Source organism: Strigops habroptila, chromosome 13 (assembly GCF_004027225.2).
Source record: "Strigops habroptila isolate Jane chromosome 13, bStrHab1.2.pri, whole genome shotgun sequence".
NCBI lineage: Eukaryota > Metazoa > Chordata > Aves > Psittaciformes > Psittacidae > Strigops > Strigops habroptila.
This window is the reverse complement of record NC_044289.2, coordinates 415,426-431,862: the sequence shown is the minus strand read 5'-3', so window position 1 is coordinate 431,862 and position 16,437 is coordinate 415,426. Positions and strand designations below refer to the sequence as shown.

At 45.7% G+C, this 16,437-nt stretch overlaps 1 protein-coding gene and 1 long non-coding RNA gene across 3 annotated transcripts in view; both read left to right on the top strand.

The window, feature by feature from the left end:
* The first annotated feature begins 386 nt into the window (after nucleotides 1-386).
* On the top strand, nucleotides 387-3,420 carry LOC115615250. Its single transcript, XR_003993997.2, has 3 exons — nucleotides 387-1,307; nucleotides 1,918-2,019; nucleotides 2,349-3,420. It is a non-coding gene; the product is annotated as an uncharacterized LOC115615250 (long non-coding RNA).
* A 181-nt stretch (nucleotides 3,421-3,601) lies between these two features.
* Nucleotides 3,602-16,437, top strand: part of ARHGAP40 (Rho GTPase activating protein 40) — a 45,788-nt gene continuing 32,952 nt past the window's right edge. Inside the window, exon 1 of one of the 2 annotated variants that reach the window (XM_030503380.1) lies at nucleotides 3,602-3,790. The gene's annotated coding sequence lies outside the window, so the exon portion shown is untranslated. The remainder of the gene's footprint in view (nucleotides 3,791-16,437) is intronic. The other variant, XM_030503381.1, reaches the window with a different exon arrangement.

Here is a 16,437-nt window from a genome sequence, read left to right as displayed (position 1 = left end):
ATTTGGTGCCCTCTATTCTTAGTAATGTGGTAGCCAGTCCTATGATAGATCACACAGGAATAGCCACAATGAGGCACAGCAGGAGATACCTCAATAATGACTTGTACTCCTCCTTCCTTTCCCATCCAGCATGTGTGTTCACGCTGGATTTTTTACTTTCAGCTCCCATTTTGCAAGTTTAGCAGACAGCTATTGCTGTTAACTGCCTCTGCTTCCTTCAGTAGTGAAGTATCTTCCCTCCACAATTTCACATGTGCCCTTGTGGGTAACCAAGAACAGTAATTAGAAAGCGCAGGTTACAAGAGGCTGGGGCAGTTGTACAAGCTACCCTGAGCAGCACGGGCATGACTTGCTGCTCACGTCTGAAAAGCAGAATAAAATACCCATTTTGCATAGATAAAGGGTAGCTATGCCACATACTTACACTTCAGTGTCAGCTTTTTGCCTGGATAGAGTAACTCTGGAATCTCTTGATGCTTTAAATAAGACTTTCAGGTTATGCTTAACTACATTTACCTTCACATTTTCTGGCCCTATAGTGACTGTTATTAGCACCAGGCCTCCAACAATTTCCATAAATGCTCTAAATTCCATTTGAATCAATAAAACCAGGCCCATTACTGTATTTTTACATAGTAGTGTGTTTACAGGATTAGAACATTAAAGTGTTTCTCAATCACTCTTAAGAGAGAAAATTAAAATGGTGTTCTTTTTAATAGCTTCCTAATTAATTCGGTCATCTGCTTATTTATGGTAGTTTACAGCAGGCACAAGTAAAAAGTGGTGGGTGTTTCAGCTCCTTCTTTAACATAGTTGCTGATTAAGAAAATTAGTAAAAGTCAAACACTTCTACAGGCCTCTTAATGCCTACTTGGGTTTGGAAATCCTTTATTTCAGCTGAAAAAGACTCAGAAGAACCTAGCTGAGCACCTCGATAGAACATGCAAGGCTGGCAGCTAGATTGAAGCCATGTGCCGGTATTTTACATGTTCTTTTTAAACCTCCTTCTAGCACAGATGCTCAGTGCAGAAGAAGTAAACAAACAGTCTTCTGATGAGCCTGATTCTGACTCTAAATTTGAGGTTGAACCACCAGAGGAAGAAAACCAGAATGACACATCTAGTACAGAAATGGAAGAGGAGGTGCAATCATCTGTGGGAAAGCTGAGGCCTAAGCCTGCTTATCTGAGTTCAGATCCAGAAAACCAAAAGCCAAGTCTTTTTGCTATGATCCCAGACATCTGGTTTCGGAGCCAGAAGATAAGATATTCCCATATTGAGAAGAGTGATTTCTGTAACACCATGATGGTGAGTAGGATCACCAGACTGCCTCTATGCGTATCTGCCACTTTTGTTTCTCAGCCCTGATTTTTAACACCTCTGCCTGACTCCCTGGCTTCTTGGGTAAGAGAAAGCTGCAAGACTGGTTTCTGCTTGCTTAATGACCAACAAGGGATTTCTTTTTGTCTTCCCTATTTGGAATTACTCCTGTTGTAGACAAAGTGAAGGTAACACAGAATTCTACAGAATAACTATTATTTGTGTGTACCGTATAAATATATAAATATTTTGAAAGTCACTGAGAATTGTATTTGAAACAGTGACAATTGTTACCTGTTTCTCTAAGAGAAGTTCAACTCAACTGCATATAGAAACTCTCCTGGTACATATGGCTGATATTAGCTGACATTATATACTCTTAAAAGCTGCTTTAGATTTCTTACAGTGGAGTATGTAACTAAAAACGTATTTCACTTACTTAATAAGAGCTGAAGCCAGAAGTCACTTTGCAGACAAGCCAGTCCCAATCCTCTTAGGCTTTACACAAATCCCAGAAGGTATATTTGAAGCCATGGAAGAGCTTAGTGTCTTGTGTGTCTTTTTCTTCCCTGTGCCTTGACTGTATGTTCCTTTGCAGAAGGGTCTCAGAAGGGAAAGCTGGCCTGTGCCTCCACTGTCACTATTCACAGTCCTATCTCCTCATTTACATTGCTGGGATTTTTGAATTGCAGCAACTGAGGTACTCGCATTTACTTCACCTGTTGTACTGGAGGGGTAACCTTTGTTAGGCCAGAATAGCAAAGGACTGGTATCACCTTAAATTGCTGCAGTTGTTTGTCTAACCCTCAAGTTGAGCGTTAGCATGGAATCAGTAATATCTCAAGTTGGAAGATTTTTGGTATCATTAACACCACCAAGGCAGTACCAGGTGGTGGTACTGAAAATCTTGCTTGGGTGGGTGAGGGAAGGGAACAAGCACTTGTCTCAAATCATTTATATCCTACTGAAAATTGAACCTCCTAAAAATGTCACTGCCACGACAATTCTGTTCCTCTTTTTCTCCACCAGCTGTTGTGTACCATGCTTTCTTCTCTCACCTGGAACTTTGTCTGCCAGTTGCTACAGATCTCTAATGTCCTGCCATCCTCTCTGATTATCTACATGGCTCAGCTGTTTGTTTTGCTGGGTGGAAGACTTGTGGAAACTCTGGGCTCCCTGAGGCTGAAGAGCAGACGGCTGTGGGCTTCAGTCTTGGAGAGGAAACTGGAGTGCAGTGATGAAGGTCAGAGAACCGCCTCTGCACAGTATTGACTGGCTAAATATTAAATGGATGACAGCATCCAGTCTCTTGTGCAGTGCTTGGGTGCGTGCTCTGCTCCTCTCCCACCTCACAGAAAGATGAGTTCCTCCTTTGTAAGGACCGGTAATACTCTCACCACTACTAACCTTCGATTTCAGACAAGATCAAGGCAAGCGCTCTCACTAGCAGCTTTTACCGGAGCTTACATGCAGTACAGCTCAGTGATTACTCATGCTGCAGTTAACACTTTTCTGATCTCCAACTTGTCAGTTCTCAAAGTAGGAAACAAATTTTCAAGGCTCAGGTTTAAGAAATGAAGCAAGTCTACTTCCAATTAAGCCCTTCGCAGGTCCTGAGCGTGCATTTCTTCTGTTTCTGTTCAGGATGGGCTTGGCTTTTCAGCACAGCTGGCAGGCTGAGGTGAGGTTAGATTACCGCTTGGAGGCACTTGACAACAACTTGATTTAACCATTGGAGGGGTAACAGTGAGGTTGGTGGGACAAGGATGAGCCGTGATTTTGTGGCCTAAGGGTTTATCCAGTCGTTGGGCTATGAACAGAGCAGCTCTTTGCACACATTCAACAAACTCTTTTTTTAAGGAGGACCTGAATTAGGAGGTCACATCCCAGAGAGCACATTACCACTTGTGAAAAACACCTCTGCTCCCCTTGTGAAGCAGTGTCCCTCACAAGCGCTGCCTGTGCGATGGTCACCGCCTGCACTGATGATGAAGCACGCCTTGGTTATGTTTGCTTGTATTTCCCTCCTCCTCCCCTGAATTCCACAGGTCCAAATACCCGTCCGGAGTTGTGTGCATTAAATAAAACTTGCTCGTCTGCAGCTTTATTTTCACAAGTCCTTTGTTTAGCAAAAGCCTCTCGGACCCAAACGGCCGTTTGCCGAGGGCGCCCCGTCCCTCCCGCTCCGCAGCGGGTGTCCCGGGCGGGGCGGTACCCGGGGTCGCTGCTGCAGGGCTGGGCACAGCCGCCGTTGGCGCGGGGCGGGCGCGGGCAACGGCCCCGCCTCTCCCGGAGCCCGCGCAGGGGCCGGGCCGCGGTGCTCCCGCGCGGGGAGGCGCGGCCGGGACCCGCCAGCGCCGTGCGGGTGGCGGGATCCGGGCTGCGGGGTCAGGCCCAGCTCGGGCGGTACCGCGGGCGCAGGGACCGGTCCGCGCTCCTCCAGTTCTGCTTCGCGGCGCTGACCCACGCAGGTAGGGTGGTGCTCGGCGGCGGGAACGGGCTGTGCCCCCGGCGCGGGTGCTGCTGCCGGAGGCGCTGCGAGGAGCGTCCGTGCTGCGGTGTCGCTGTGAGGAGCGGGGCGGTTGTTCCAGCGCAGCCCCTCCGCATCCCTGAGCTGTCCGACCGCCGCCTCGGGAACAGCGCTGTCTGGTAGCTCAAGGTTTTTCTCTTCCTTTCCTACCTGGTCCTTATACACTTGAACGTGTGGCCAAGAAGGACCTCATCTTGCACCTGGACCGTCGGGGATGCCGCCTGCCTCTGCCGGTTTCACTTGTTCAGGCTGCTTGGATGTAGAATCCCAGACTGGTTTGGGTCGGAAGGGACCTTAAAGATCATGCAGTTCCAACCCACGGGCAGGGAATACGATGGTCTCTCTGTTAATCTCAATTCAATCAGAAATCTCATTATCTTGAGGCAGTTGCCAAAATGCTGCAATTGAAGTTAAAAACGTGTTACTGGGATCGTCACTGCAGAGAAGTAGATGAACCGAGGTCAGTCGGTAAACCATCCAAAGGGCTAGTAGAATATTGCTGCTGCTTGTATCGCATCGTGATGTCTTAAAGCCTGGTGGTACCAAAGTATATGCTTTGAGTTATTTTTAGTCTGTGTAAATACTCTTGGAATAGCTTTGGCTTGGCTGGGCTGGCTGTCGCTTGCAATGGCACTGTAATAGCAGGGAGGCTGGTGCCAGCATGTGAAACCTGCTTGAGAAACCTACTCTGAGGATTAGCAGTTCCTGCAAAGTTCTCTAGTACCACAGATATGCTGATGGCAGGAGTGGTTTAAACCTGTTTTTCCCTTCTCTGAGCTGAGTAGTAATGCACGACTAAATATTTGGCTGTTAAAAATAAAACTTCTGTGTGTGGATTTGGCCAAAAGTAGCATGGAAAGGCCGTTTTGCCTCTGCTGTGGCTCCATGCCTCTTGCAAGAGGTTGGTGATGGGTGAACCTGACCTGGAGAATGGGTCCTGATCTGCAGATGTGGGGACTCAGGTTGAGCCCTGTAGGCTTTGTGTTGTGGTCCACCTTTGTTAAAATACTTCTTTCCCTGGATCAAGCTGTAATGCCTGCCCTGTGCCTTTCTTTGCTGAGCGTTTGGAGCTCACAGTGTGGATGGAGATGACCTCTCAGCTGCCTTGTTATCTGCAAGCATTGAATAGCATCAGTGAGCTTTAATTTCCCTTTGCTGTTATGTGCAAAAGCTGTTTTCCAGGCATCAGCAGGAGCATTAGAGCTTGCAGATATTGTCATAAAGCTCCCACCAGTGTGGTTGTTGGCACTGATTACAAACAGATGCCTTTTTAAAAAGTGGGGGTTTTTTGTGGTTTTTTTTTTTTTTCTGAAGTTTTTTCTGTTGTTTTGGATTTAATTCACTTCTAAGATCTCTTGTTCACCTGGTGCAAAGCATCATTTCTCCCATGTCCATCAGCCTCTGTCCCAGGGCCCTTCTGTACATAGTTTTCTTAGCTGAAAAAGCTTGATAGCAAAACCTGGCTGAAACACTTCAGAGCTCAACATTGGTGAGAGCTGTGTTTTGGTAGCCTTTTTTGGCTGAAATTGCCCTCCTGGGAGACAGCAGGCTGCATTTCTATACACCTACCTGTACAATGGATGTTTTGTGACCTTTTGCACTATCAGTCTTTTTCCCCATCTTACTTGTGAAGCATTTGTGTTGCAGGCATGTTACAGGAGTGGAGTTTGCTGAATATTAGGACTGTTTGGAAGTATTGTACACTGAAAAACGTAGGTACCGGTTTTCTTCTCCCTTGAGCTCAAAACTCTGGAACAAGTTGGTAAAAGACCCAAACTTTAGTATAAACTCAAGTGACCTAACGTGTTCTGATGGATTTAAGTGACAAACACATCTGAAAGCAGTATGTCAGAGCATAAGGATAAGGGATAAGGTCTTGCAGCATGCTGGAATCCCTTAACGTGTCAGCAGGGCCTCTCTCAGTAACAGCTGGGTGAGCTGTGGCTGTTTACTCCTTCTCCTGGAGGAGTCATGGGATGATTTAACTTGGCTGACATCTGTTTTTAATAAAGAGGAATTTGGGGTTCTTGGATCCAGCTGCATGTAGAAAAATAATGCTGAAGATTTGGCTCCTGGTCCGTTGTGCCCCGAGAGGGTGCAGCAGCAGCACAGCTCTTGTCTAACCAAGACATGGGTTTTGAGATGGTGTTACTGATGCTGAAAGGAAAAACCTGTGGGTGTGGTTTTCCAGTTCACAGCATCTGTAATTAGTTGGATGGAGAATCGTGTCACTTGTCAAAGCTTTATAAATTGAAATGGGTGAGGGTCTGGCTCGCCTTAAAGAAAAATACCACTCCCTGTGAGTGCAGGGGGGTGTTGAAATGCGGGCCCACAGAGGCAGTGGCACCTCAGCCCTTTACAAAACCCAACTGGACAAACCTCTTGGCATCCTGGCCTGGGTTCTGTTTTGACCCTGCTTTAAAGGAGGTGGGATGAGGTGGTGACCTAAGGAGCCCTTCATGTGTTCTTGTGATGTAAACTGCTGAGGGAAACAGTGTCCTTCTCTGCATGGGAGTAAAGGACCTCCCACCCCTCTAGTGCCTGGTTAAAAACCACTGTGTAACTTGCACTGGGGTCTTCTGCTTTGGTTGGGTGAGATGGGTACTAAACTTTATCCTTTAAAAGTGAGAGGCTACCAAGTATGACTAAGAATACAGTATATTCTAGTGTTGTATGTCTCAGTTCAGCAAAATGTTTGCTTAATTTGGGATGTTATGGCCCATATGTTTCTATTCCAGGCAGTTTAAGTGCTTTCGGTTGGAGACATAAAACTGTCTTAGTTGTGACATGGTGTTTGAGCCTTCCTGCTGCGGAGGTAAAATCCATATGGCAGTGAGACTTAATTGAAACCTGCTGGAGTTATTTTTCTCCTGCAACACATTACATGAAATATTCTTTATGCAGCTGGCTTGAAAAGACTGCCCTTAGTTCAAGATTTCTAATCAATTATTGCTTTCTAAGATACATGATTTTGAATTATGTAAGGCACTTCAATTTGATATTCTACATATCAAATATGGCTTGTATAATTTATTTGTTATTTCATGCCATGGACTTTAGGTAGAAGCCATTGACTGCAGCATTGTTCATGGTGTGAATAAACTCTTCCAGGTGTGTTGTGTAGTGAAAAGCTTGTCTGAAATCAGAATTTGTTGCTTGAAAAGTTAGGTCTCTAAATAGGTTTTAGATTCGGATGTTTATAACACTTTCTGGTATGTGTTGCTGTTTGGCAAGACCGTTAGGTCAGTTTGCAGAGGAGTATGTTTTGTGATTGCAAAGAAGTTTGGAGAAAGAAATACAAAGCTGATGTAGCTTAAACTGTATTCCCCAAAGCACATTACTCCAGGAGTCTGGAATGTGTTGGTGAGAGGCTTCAGTTTTAGTGAGATGTTGCTCCATGCATGCAGGAGTCCTTCCCTTCCTAAATAATTGTTTCCATCTGCATGGCTTATTCCATCAGGCCCTGGGCTGCTAGTGCCTGGACTCTTGAGCTGTCTGCAAAACGTGGGTCTTTTGTGGATCAATGAGGATCTTTCTCACTAAATCCTTTGTGCTAGCTAGGCATGAAGGGAGCTTTCCTGTTGTCATACAGAAAAATAATAGGGCAACCCCCATCGAGGGGTTAAAAACTGTTAAAATAAACTATTCTGGTCAGTCTTTCATGTCCTTTTCATGTTTTGGAGGGAGAAGTTTCAGGACCCTCAAATCTTCCTGCACAATATCTGGCAAGCTCATTATTCACTAGTTGTCTAAGAGCTGTTTAGTTTTTATATAATATGAACTGGAGTCCGTCTGTGATAACTTGCAGTGTCCTTGGCTACTTGAGTATGGTGGCCTATGGTCTGTGAGATGTCCATGTGAACATACGTGCTTCCATCCTATTGTAAAGCCTGAGTATTGAAAATGCAACTAAGCACTGAATGCAATTGTTGAGACCTCAGCATTTCAGTGAGCAAGCACACCTCTAGTGCGTGAAGTCCTGTTTGTTGATTTTGTGGTGGTAATGGACTTATCCCTTTGTCCTGTTTTGCCCTTTCATAGAAGGTTCCTTCTAGGTTGATGGACTTTCTTGGCAGTGGAGGTTGGTACTGCCACATGTTATGTGTGTATTTGGAATGGACTGCCCAGGAGCTGGTGAGGGCAGTGGCAAGAGGCTGCTTGACTGTTTTATGCTGGTGGTTTGGTGGTAGTTTCACAGGCAGCCTGTGCGTTGATGAAGCAGTGACGGCAGGCTCCTGGCCAAGAGTGAACATTTATGCTTCTCAGTTATCCCCACCTGGGCCACTTAATGAGGTGGCATTGCTGGGGCATTGGAAGGACTGTTGTAGCACTGCTGGTTTGGGAAGATGACTACTGCACAATGACTCTGAAGCTTGTGCAGGAGGCTGTCTTGCTGATGGGGGCTTGCCATTCAACTACTCTCTAAACCTTTTCACTGCTGTTGGCGAATTAACGGTCATGCTGGAGTCTGGGAGCTCAGATTTCTCAGCATCTCTGTGTGTACGCAACTAAGCATGCTCCAGTGCTTGAACCCCCATTTTTCCTGCTTGATCATAGTCCCAACAATCCTAACCAAGTGACCAACACTAGAAATGGAAGCAGTATTTCTTGCCTCAAAGGTGTGTGTAAGCTCTTGAGTGAATAGAGCCTGTAACTCTTGCAAGGTCTATAGCAGGTGGCCAATATATAATGGAACTGGAAGGATATCCTCTTCAGGCAATGAATAAATACAGCTTTGCTGATGAAAGTTGTTTTTCTCAGTCAAGGTAAAGCTCAGACAATGTTAATGTTTGAAAATGGCAGGGCTAACACAGTGGAAGGAAATCCCTGCATGCCTCATAGCGGAAGGTAGACATGAGGCTGCAATATATACATCCCTGCAGCTGATCTGAGATACCCTTGTTTTGATAAAATATTCCAGAATCCTGGACTCACTCCAGCTTGTGCATAAGAAGGGTAAAAGTAGATAAAGGTAACAGCTGTATTTAGACGCAGTATTTCCTTTGACTAATGGGAGAGGAAGGATACCTCCTGGGAGTAGTCCTAACGATACCCCAAATCCAAGAGCTGCCGAGTTCATTCACTTCATGCTTCCTACACTCTCTTGGCTAGCGTAAAGCAGGAGTGAAGCTGCCGGATGTTTGCAGGCCAGGAAGAGTGTGGAGCAAGCACAGAGCTGCCAGGTCAGTTGGGAAAATTCAAGGCTTTATTAACTACCAACACACATTGTGGAAAAACTTCTTGGAGAAGGGCTTTTGGGAAGTTCATTCTAGTTGCAGGGCTGTGATAGCTGGAAGAAAAACTAACCCGGGTGGGAGGGACACATGATGGGACAAATCTATAAGTAGGACCAAGGAATTGCTTCTGTAAGGCTTCCCTATGAACTCTGCTTGTGAGGTCTGTACAGTTTTTACAGGATTAGCATTACCTCATTGTTAACAAAGCAGATAGCAAAGAAAAACTAGTCTTTGTAAAGGTCAAGAAGCTGCTGCTTGGTTGCTAACTGGGGATTTATGAATATCATTTAATCCTATACAAGGAGTACTTCTGATAGTGGTGCTGAGTCAAGTGTCATGGTTCATTTGGACCTCTCAAAGTTACAGGAGGATGTACCCTGTGAATCCATCTTTATTACATGAGCTCGTTAGGAACAAATCAAACAAGGCTCAGTCCTCTTTCAGTGGGCTGGTGTTATTTGTTAGTTCTCCAATTCAGTGCTTCATGAGTTCACAAATTCCCTCACTTGAGTGCTTAAGAGGAAGCCTGTTTCCCAGCTGATGGTGATAATTGCTCATCCTTCCTCCTCTGTCATGGTGCAGGTATCACAGTGGGAAGCCTGGGAACCTCAGCAGTGCAGATCGGTTAGCTTGAAGGTGATGTACTTATATTTTCCTCCATGGAAGTTTGGTTTCTATCATTCCTGTGGGTTGTTCCAGTTAATTCTGAAAAGTTTAAGTCTTATCAGAAACTGGCCAGCAGTTGCTTTCGCACAGCTGCAAGGACAGCAGGCTTGCCTTCTCCTCAGCTCTGTATCTGGTGCACATATAGCTCTAGCTTTAGCCCCGTGGTGCTGCTCCCAGCACAGATCAGGCTGAGCTGTGTCATTATGGGCTGTGCTGGGACAAAACCTGAGCAGGAGTCTGAGCTAGCAGCCGCAGTCAGAGATGCCTCTGTCAGAAAATGGCCATTGTACAAGAATTTGGTTGCTCAGACCAGCCTGGTTAAAACAGATAGTCCTGAGTGTTGGTTGGGTTATAAAAGTTCATCAGACTTGCCAGAGCTGTGAGGTAAAACACAGTTCACAGAATGGTTAGTGCTGGAGGAGACCTCTGGAGATCTTCCAGTCCAACCCTCTGCCAAGGCAGGGCCACCCAGAGCAGGTCACAGAGGAATGTGTCCGGGTGGGTTTGGAATGTCTCCAGAGAGAGAGACTCTACAGCCTCCCTGGGCAGCCTGTGCCAGGGCTCTGACACCCTCAGCAGAAAGTTCTTCCTCATGTTGAGGTGAAACTTGTGTTTTAGTTTATGGCCCTTGCTCCTCGTCCTGTCACTGGGCGCCACTGAAAAGAGCCTGGCACCATCCTCCTGACACCTGCCCTTGAGATACAGATCTGCATCGATGAGATCCCTTCTCAGTCTGCTCTTTTCTAGACTAAACAGGCCTAGCTCCTGCAATCTCTCCTCATAAGAGAGATGATATAATATATATATAATATGATACAGTTGCTACAGTTCACTGCTTGTGTATCTGTCCTTAGTTTTATGAAATCTTTGTAATTTTCAGCATACCCGTGAATCCAAATTGATTTCTGCTTCTTTAACATGCTGAATTCAACAGCGCTCGTCCAGTGGATGATGTATGAGATGTCATCTTTTTGCATTTGCAATAGCGCTGCATTACTCTGAACTTGCACACCAGGTGTAAACTGAAGAATAAAAACCTGTCTTGCTGCATCTCTTGACACTGACATCTGAGACTTCAATGTCCCATCTCCTGCAGTTAGAACAGTGGGTTTTCATACAAGAGAGAACAGCATGCGGGGATTTATAAGCACTGCTCTAGTCCCCAACTGATCTTTGAGACGATCTTGCACCATTAAGCTCACCTGCCCTGTGTTTTTCTTCCTTTAAATTCTGCACTACAAAGCTGTTTAGGAATGTCTGTAGCAAACTCTTTCATCCCGTGGTTTGGTCCTAGATCATGCCTGAAATCTTCCAATCCTGGTTTTCATGAAGACTTGTCTAATAAAACTTTGTCATGAATATTTTGGAAAAACAAGCCCTCCTCTAATGAGTTAACAAATTCCTGACTACTAATAGCTCTGTAAGAGCCAGTGAGCTGTATTGTGCAATCGTGTTCAGCATCTCAACCAGTTTTGTTCCAGCTGTTGCATGATTTATAGATGAAACTAGTACAAACAAGCTCTGTGTGGTGACTTCAGAGCAGGGTGCCAGCACAGCAAAACTAGTGACAGCTGACTTTAACTTCTCAGCCTTTAAAGCAGGGCCCAGTTCTGTTTCTATCTCAGCTCTCTTCTAAAGGACAAACAAGGAGAATATCAATAAATATAAGTTATGGGCAACTTGTAATCTCTCCACACACAGAGAAGTTTGGATTCCTCCTGATGGACCTGTTACTGCTAAAGAGATGATAAAGTAGAACGGAAGCCTGTTAGGATAAATGATGGCAATTCTGAGTACAAGCACGCTCTTGCTTGTGAGTGGGGTAATTGGCACTTACTGTTGCCTGCCTGACTGCTCAATAGAAGTTTCTGCTACTGGGCTTTATTAGATTTTCTTTTTATTTTGGAAATTGCTGATTGAGCAATTGGGATCTGTAAAAATGCTGCTCCTGTTGAGAGGTAGGAATCGTCATGTTCCCCTGCTCGGAGGCTGATGGATGATGTCCTACCCACAAATGAGCACAGCGGTATTGCATTCTGAAGTAAATGTCTTATATCCACATATGTAGGGACAATGTGTGGGGACCTATTGGATAAGTATTTTTCTCTAGATCTTGAATTTGGAGTATTTAGATAAGTGAATTTAATTTTTCTTGTAATCATTCAATAAGACAAGCTTCAATACACAGAGAGGAGAGTTCCAGCCTTATCTCTTGAAAAGGTTTCCATTAGTCTGACCCAATGTAAAAACTTCTGGGGAGGTTTTTATAACTATAAGATATAAAAATCTATCAAAAAAAGCCCCCAAACACCGAAATGAGACATTGCTTTGAAAATTGCATTTGTACTTTGTCCATACTCTGGTCTTTAGGTGTTTCATTTTTAATCTTAATAAATAGCTTAGTTGTGTACCTGGGATCAGGTCACTCCTACTTTTACCCTCCCCTTGTCTTACCATCCTTGCTAAAACTCCAGCTTATCTGAGTCAAGCTGTGAGTAGCTGTTGTTTAGTTGTCTCATAACCTTAGTAAGCTCTGAACCGTTTACTCTGCACTGACTGTGGGGCTGTGCCATGTGCATGACTTCTTTCAGGAGTGGATGTTTGTCATTCTTTGGGCAGTAACTCCTGTGGGATGCCCGAAAACACACTGAGTCATGGCGAGTTCAGCCCGTGGAGCCCATCCTGCTGCTTGTGATTATGGTGCAGGAAATAAACAAGATGACAACCTAATATATCATGTCTTTGGGCTGAGAACTGAGACAGCAGAATAAGATAGTCCATTTCTGATGCTCTTCCTATTTGTAGCTCTGCCTCATACATTTCCCAGGAGGGATCAGAAAATCCAGTTTGAAAAAATCAGAATGAGATTTGTGAAGCAGGCTGGGCTGTGAACTTGGGAATTTGAGGAGCCGGTACGTGTCAGGCATGTGTTTGAGTAGGGAGGCAAAGAAGGTCATCCTTGGAAACCCGCTCAGTCTTCTAATTTTATATGGTCTGAAAATGCCCAGGAAGCGGAAACATACTCAATTTAAATTAGGAAGCAAGTCTTGGTTATTCATCAGAATCAGTGTTTTTGAGTATTAAGAATAGCTGCTGTGTCTTAGTGCTTCCTCCTATTGTTGTAGCTCTTCCTTGAGCAGTGGAAATATTTTGGCTGGTTTAAATTACATTTACAGTACTAATTAGGTTAAAGCAACCTTGCAGTTCACTTATCTGAATATACATCTTTGTCTAAAGAGTGGATGATTTTAGATTTTTCCCCTCCTCCTTCGCTTCCACCAAGCCATGACATTGTCAAATGCAGCTGGAGGCAGCCATGTACCCAACCACTGGCCTGTGTCATGTTGAGATCCCTGCTCGCAGCTGCTGCTTCTGATGGTGACATGATGAAATGGCTTTGGCTTTCACTGCCTACTGGTCCTGCTCTACTACAGCATCGCATCCTGCCAGATACCAGGGGTTCCTTCTTTGCCCGGTGTTGTTCTCTGTTTATTTCTTAAACATGAGATTAATAGCCATCTGCATACAAACAGTCTCAGCTGAGGAAGCATCTGTTGTTGCTGTTTGTCTGTTGGCTGAAGTCGTAATCCTCTGTTTCTTACAGCTCTTGGGTGCAATAAAACAGACTGTGTGCTCTGACATACAGCTGTGGCTGCAGGCAGGTTGGGTTTTACAGTAAGCAAGGTCTGACTGTTCATCATTGGGTCTGAGCCACCCAATGTGTGGATAGAGCAGGAAGGGTGAAGGGGGTGATGCTGGGCAGTTGGGGAAGGTGTCACTTTACCTCTCCACTTGCACTGGGTTGATATCCATGCTCCCATGGCCATGCTTGTATCTCTTCCTGGTAGGATCAGAATCATAGAATGGTTTGTGTTGGAAGAGACCTTAAAGCTCAGCCAGTTCCAACCTCTGCCATGGGCAGGGACACCTTCCACTAGAGCAGGTTGCTCCAAGCCCCTGTGTCCAACTTGGTCTTGAACACTGCCAGGGATGGGGCAGCCACAGCTTCTCTGGGAAAAGTCTGTGCCAGCGCCTCAGCACCCTCACAGGGAAGAGCTTCTGCCTCAGAGCTCATCTCAATCTCCCCTCTGGCAGGTTAAAGCCATTCCCCTTGTCCTGTCCCTACAGGCCCTTGTCCAAAGCCCCTCTCCAGGTTTCTTGTAGCTCCTTTAGGCACTGGAGCTGCTCTAAGGTCTCCCCTTCAGGAGCCTTCTCTTCTCCAGGCTGCCCCAGCCCAGCTCTCTCAGCCTGGCTCCAGAGCAGAGCTGCTCCAGCCCTCGCAGCAGCACCATGGCCTCCTCTGGACTTGCTCCAGCAGCTCTACAATGAAGAGCCCCCAAGATGACAAATTAGGTCTCGTCTCAAGAAGTAAAGTCTTGAGCAGAAGCACCTTTTAGGGCCCGAGTGTTGCTGCAGCCTCTGTTGATGCTGTTCTGCTGAGGGATGCTGGTTTGCTCTCCCGGCTCAGGCAGGGCAGGGCTGGCTGCTGGGGGCCATGCTGCTTACCCAGACCTGAGTGGCAGGCTGGGTCCTGCCTCCCCGACAGCCTGCCAACACACTGGGGCTTGGGTAGTCTCCCTGCCTCGGTGGCTCCAGAAGCTGTAATCATCTCTTGATCTCAATGGGTCCACATGATGGATGAGTAACACTGCTTGAGGATTTTCTTGGGATGTGATGGGGTCGAGGGGGGGATAAATATTTTCAAGCCTTCTTAACATTTTTCAATATTTTCTAATATTTCACTCTGTAAAAACATATCTGTGAAGAAAACAGAATTATATGTTAGGGAGCTCAGCTACGTCCAGGTTTTTCCACTCTACTTCATGTTGCAGTGTCTTCAAAAGCAGTGTCTTTTGCTCGCATTTGATTTTCATGGTAACACATTATTTTGGGGGTGCTTGAAGAACATAATGCTGCAAGATCTTGGGGTGCGGCTTGTGGACATTGTGTTCAAGCTGACCTGAAGGCCCTGATGCCAAGTACTGCCAGGCAGTGTTCAGGGGCAGGTCTCCCAGGCTGGTGGTCTGGCAGAGGATTCCTGGAGTCTTCTCATCTCCAGCCTGAAGTTTCAGCCCAGCTGAAATTCCCAGTTTTCCAAAAGTATGTTGGATGTTTTTCCTCCCTCCTTTTTGATTCTGAAAAAGTCAGTTTTACTGAGCAAGCCAAGTTGTGTCAGTCTGACAGGATGTGTAGATACCTTCAGAAATAACTTGTGCACAAAAGCTGTGACGATGACAGTGCTGGCCCTGTACCAGTGATTCATTTCAGTGAAGCGGCTGCTGAGAGCATCTGTATGTCTCTCTGTCTCCGTATTTGAGTAAGATTCAGCTCCTGTGATCTAGACGATCTTGTCCTGCTGAGCTTTGCTCATCTCTAATGACGCCAGGAAGACTGTCCTAGTGCATGAAATATGCTGGAGAGCTCGAAACTGGAGTGGAAATATTTATCCTGAATCACGCTGGCTGAAAATGCAGACTCAGCTGGCCTCATGTCTTATTCCTCCATATCTTTTCTCACAAGCTAGGAAATAAATTTGCTGATTATTCTCTCAAATACCATGAATAACCGAAGTCCAGACAAGAGTGAGTGTGTGAAAGGCTGTAGGTGGTAATGCAGCTGTTATCCACAGAGATCTTAAACCTTCAGTAATGCTTGTGTGGTGCTTTATATGAGTAACGAAAACTGAATGTACTGTTAAAGAATGCTCTTTTCATTCTGGATACTTTAAATTTGCCTCAGTTGTGCAACAACCCCAGCTGAATTGTTTCTCCAGTGTTAGAGACCCCTACTATGAAGCTCACTTGTACAAGTGACTGACAGCCTATCAGTCTGGTGATCTGCTGGTCAAAAAGGACAGGCAGCTGGCTGAAGGAAATGTGATGAGAAGGAACTCACTACTGAGGGATAAAAGAAATGTAGTTGTGGGCTGCTGTGCCCATCTACTTGCAGTACTGGCAGCTTAGATGTGCTTTTGTGTACAGGAGAAGGAATTGCTTGAAACCCAACCGCTTGTTTGAGAGCAAGGTGCACTTGCTGGCAAGCCCTTTGGAAAGGCTGGGTGCTCCCTGGGGAGAATAACACTTTCCTGAGTGTGTAAAACCAGCAAAGTTTAGGGCAGCCACATCTTTTATGGATGTTTTTATTGTCTCTCCTTCCTCTCCTATGTGTCAAATCCTGGGCAGTTTGTATGGGCACATATGATGGTCTGCATATGGCCGATGTGGCTTTGCAGCAGCTGTTGTCTGCATACCTGAATAAAAGCATCAGAACTGTTTCAACTTGCTCTGTGCACATTGCTAAGGTCTTTATTACATGAATTTATATAATTAGATATTAGGCAGAAGCTCTTCCCTGTGAGGGTGCTGAGGCGCTGGCACAGACTTTTCCCAGAGAAGCTGTGGCTGCCCCATCCCTGGCAGTGTTCGAGGCCAGGTTGGACACAGGGGCTTGGAGCAATCTGCTCTAGTGGAAGGTGTCCCTGCCCGTGGCAGGGGCTTGGAGCTGGATGAGCTTTAAGGTCCCTTCCAACACAAACCAGTCTGGGATAATATGCTGCCTATGTGTAATTTGGTGCTGTTGTAAAAGCTGTGGCTCATGGATGGGTTTGGTTATAACTGTGGATGTCACAAGCTGGTACATCCTGCAGTTTGTCTTGCTTTGGAGCTGATGGAGGAGGAGCTATATG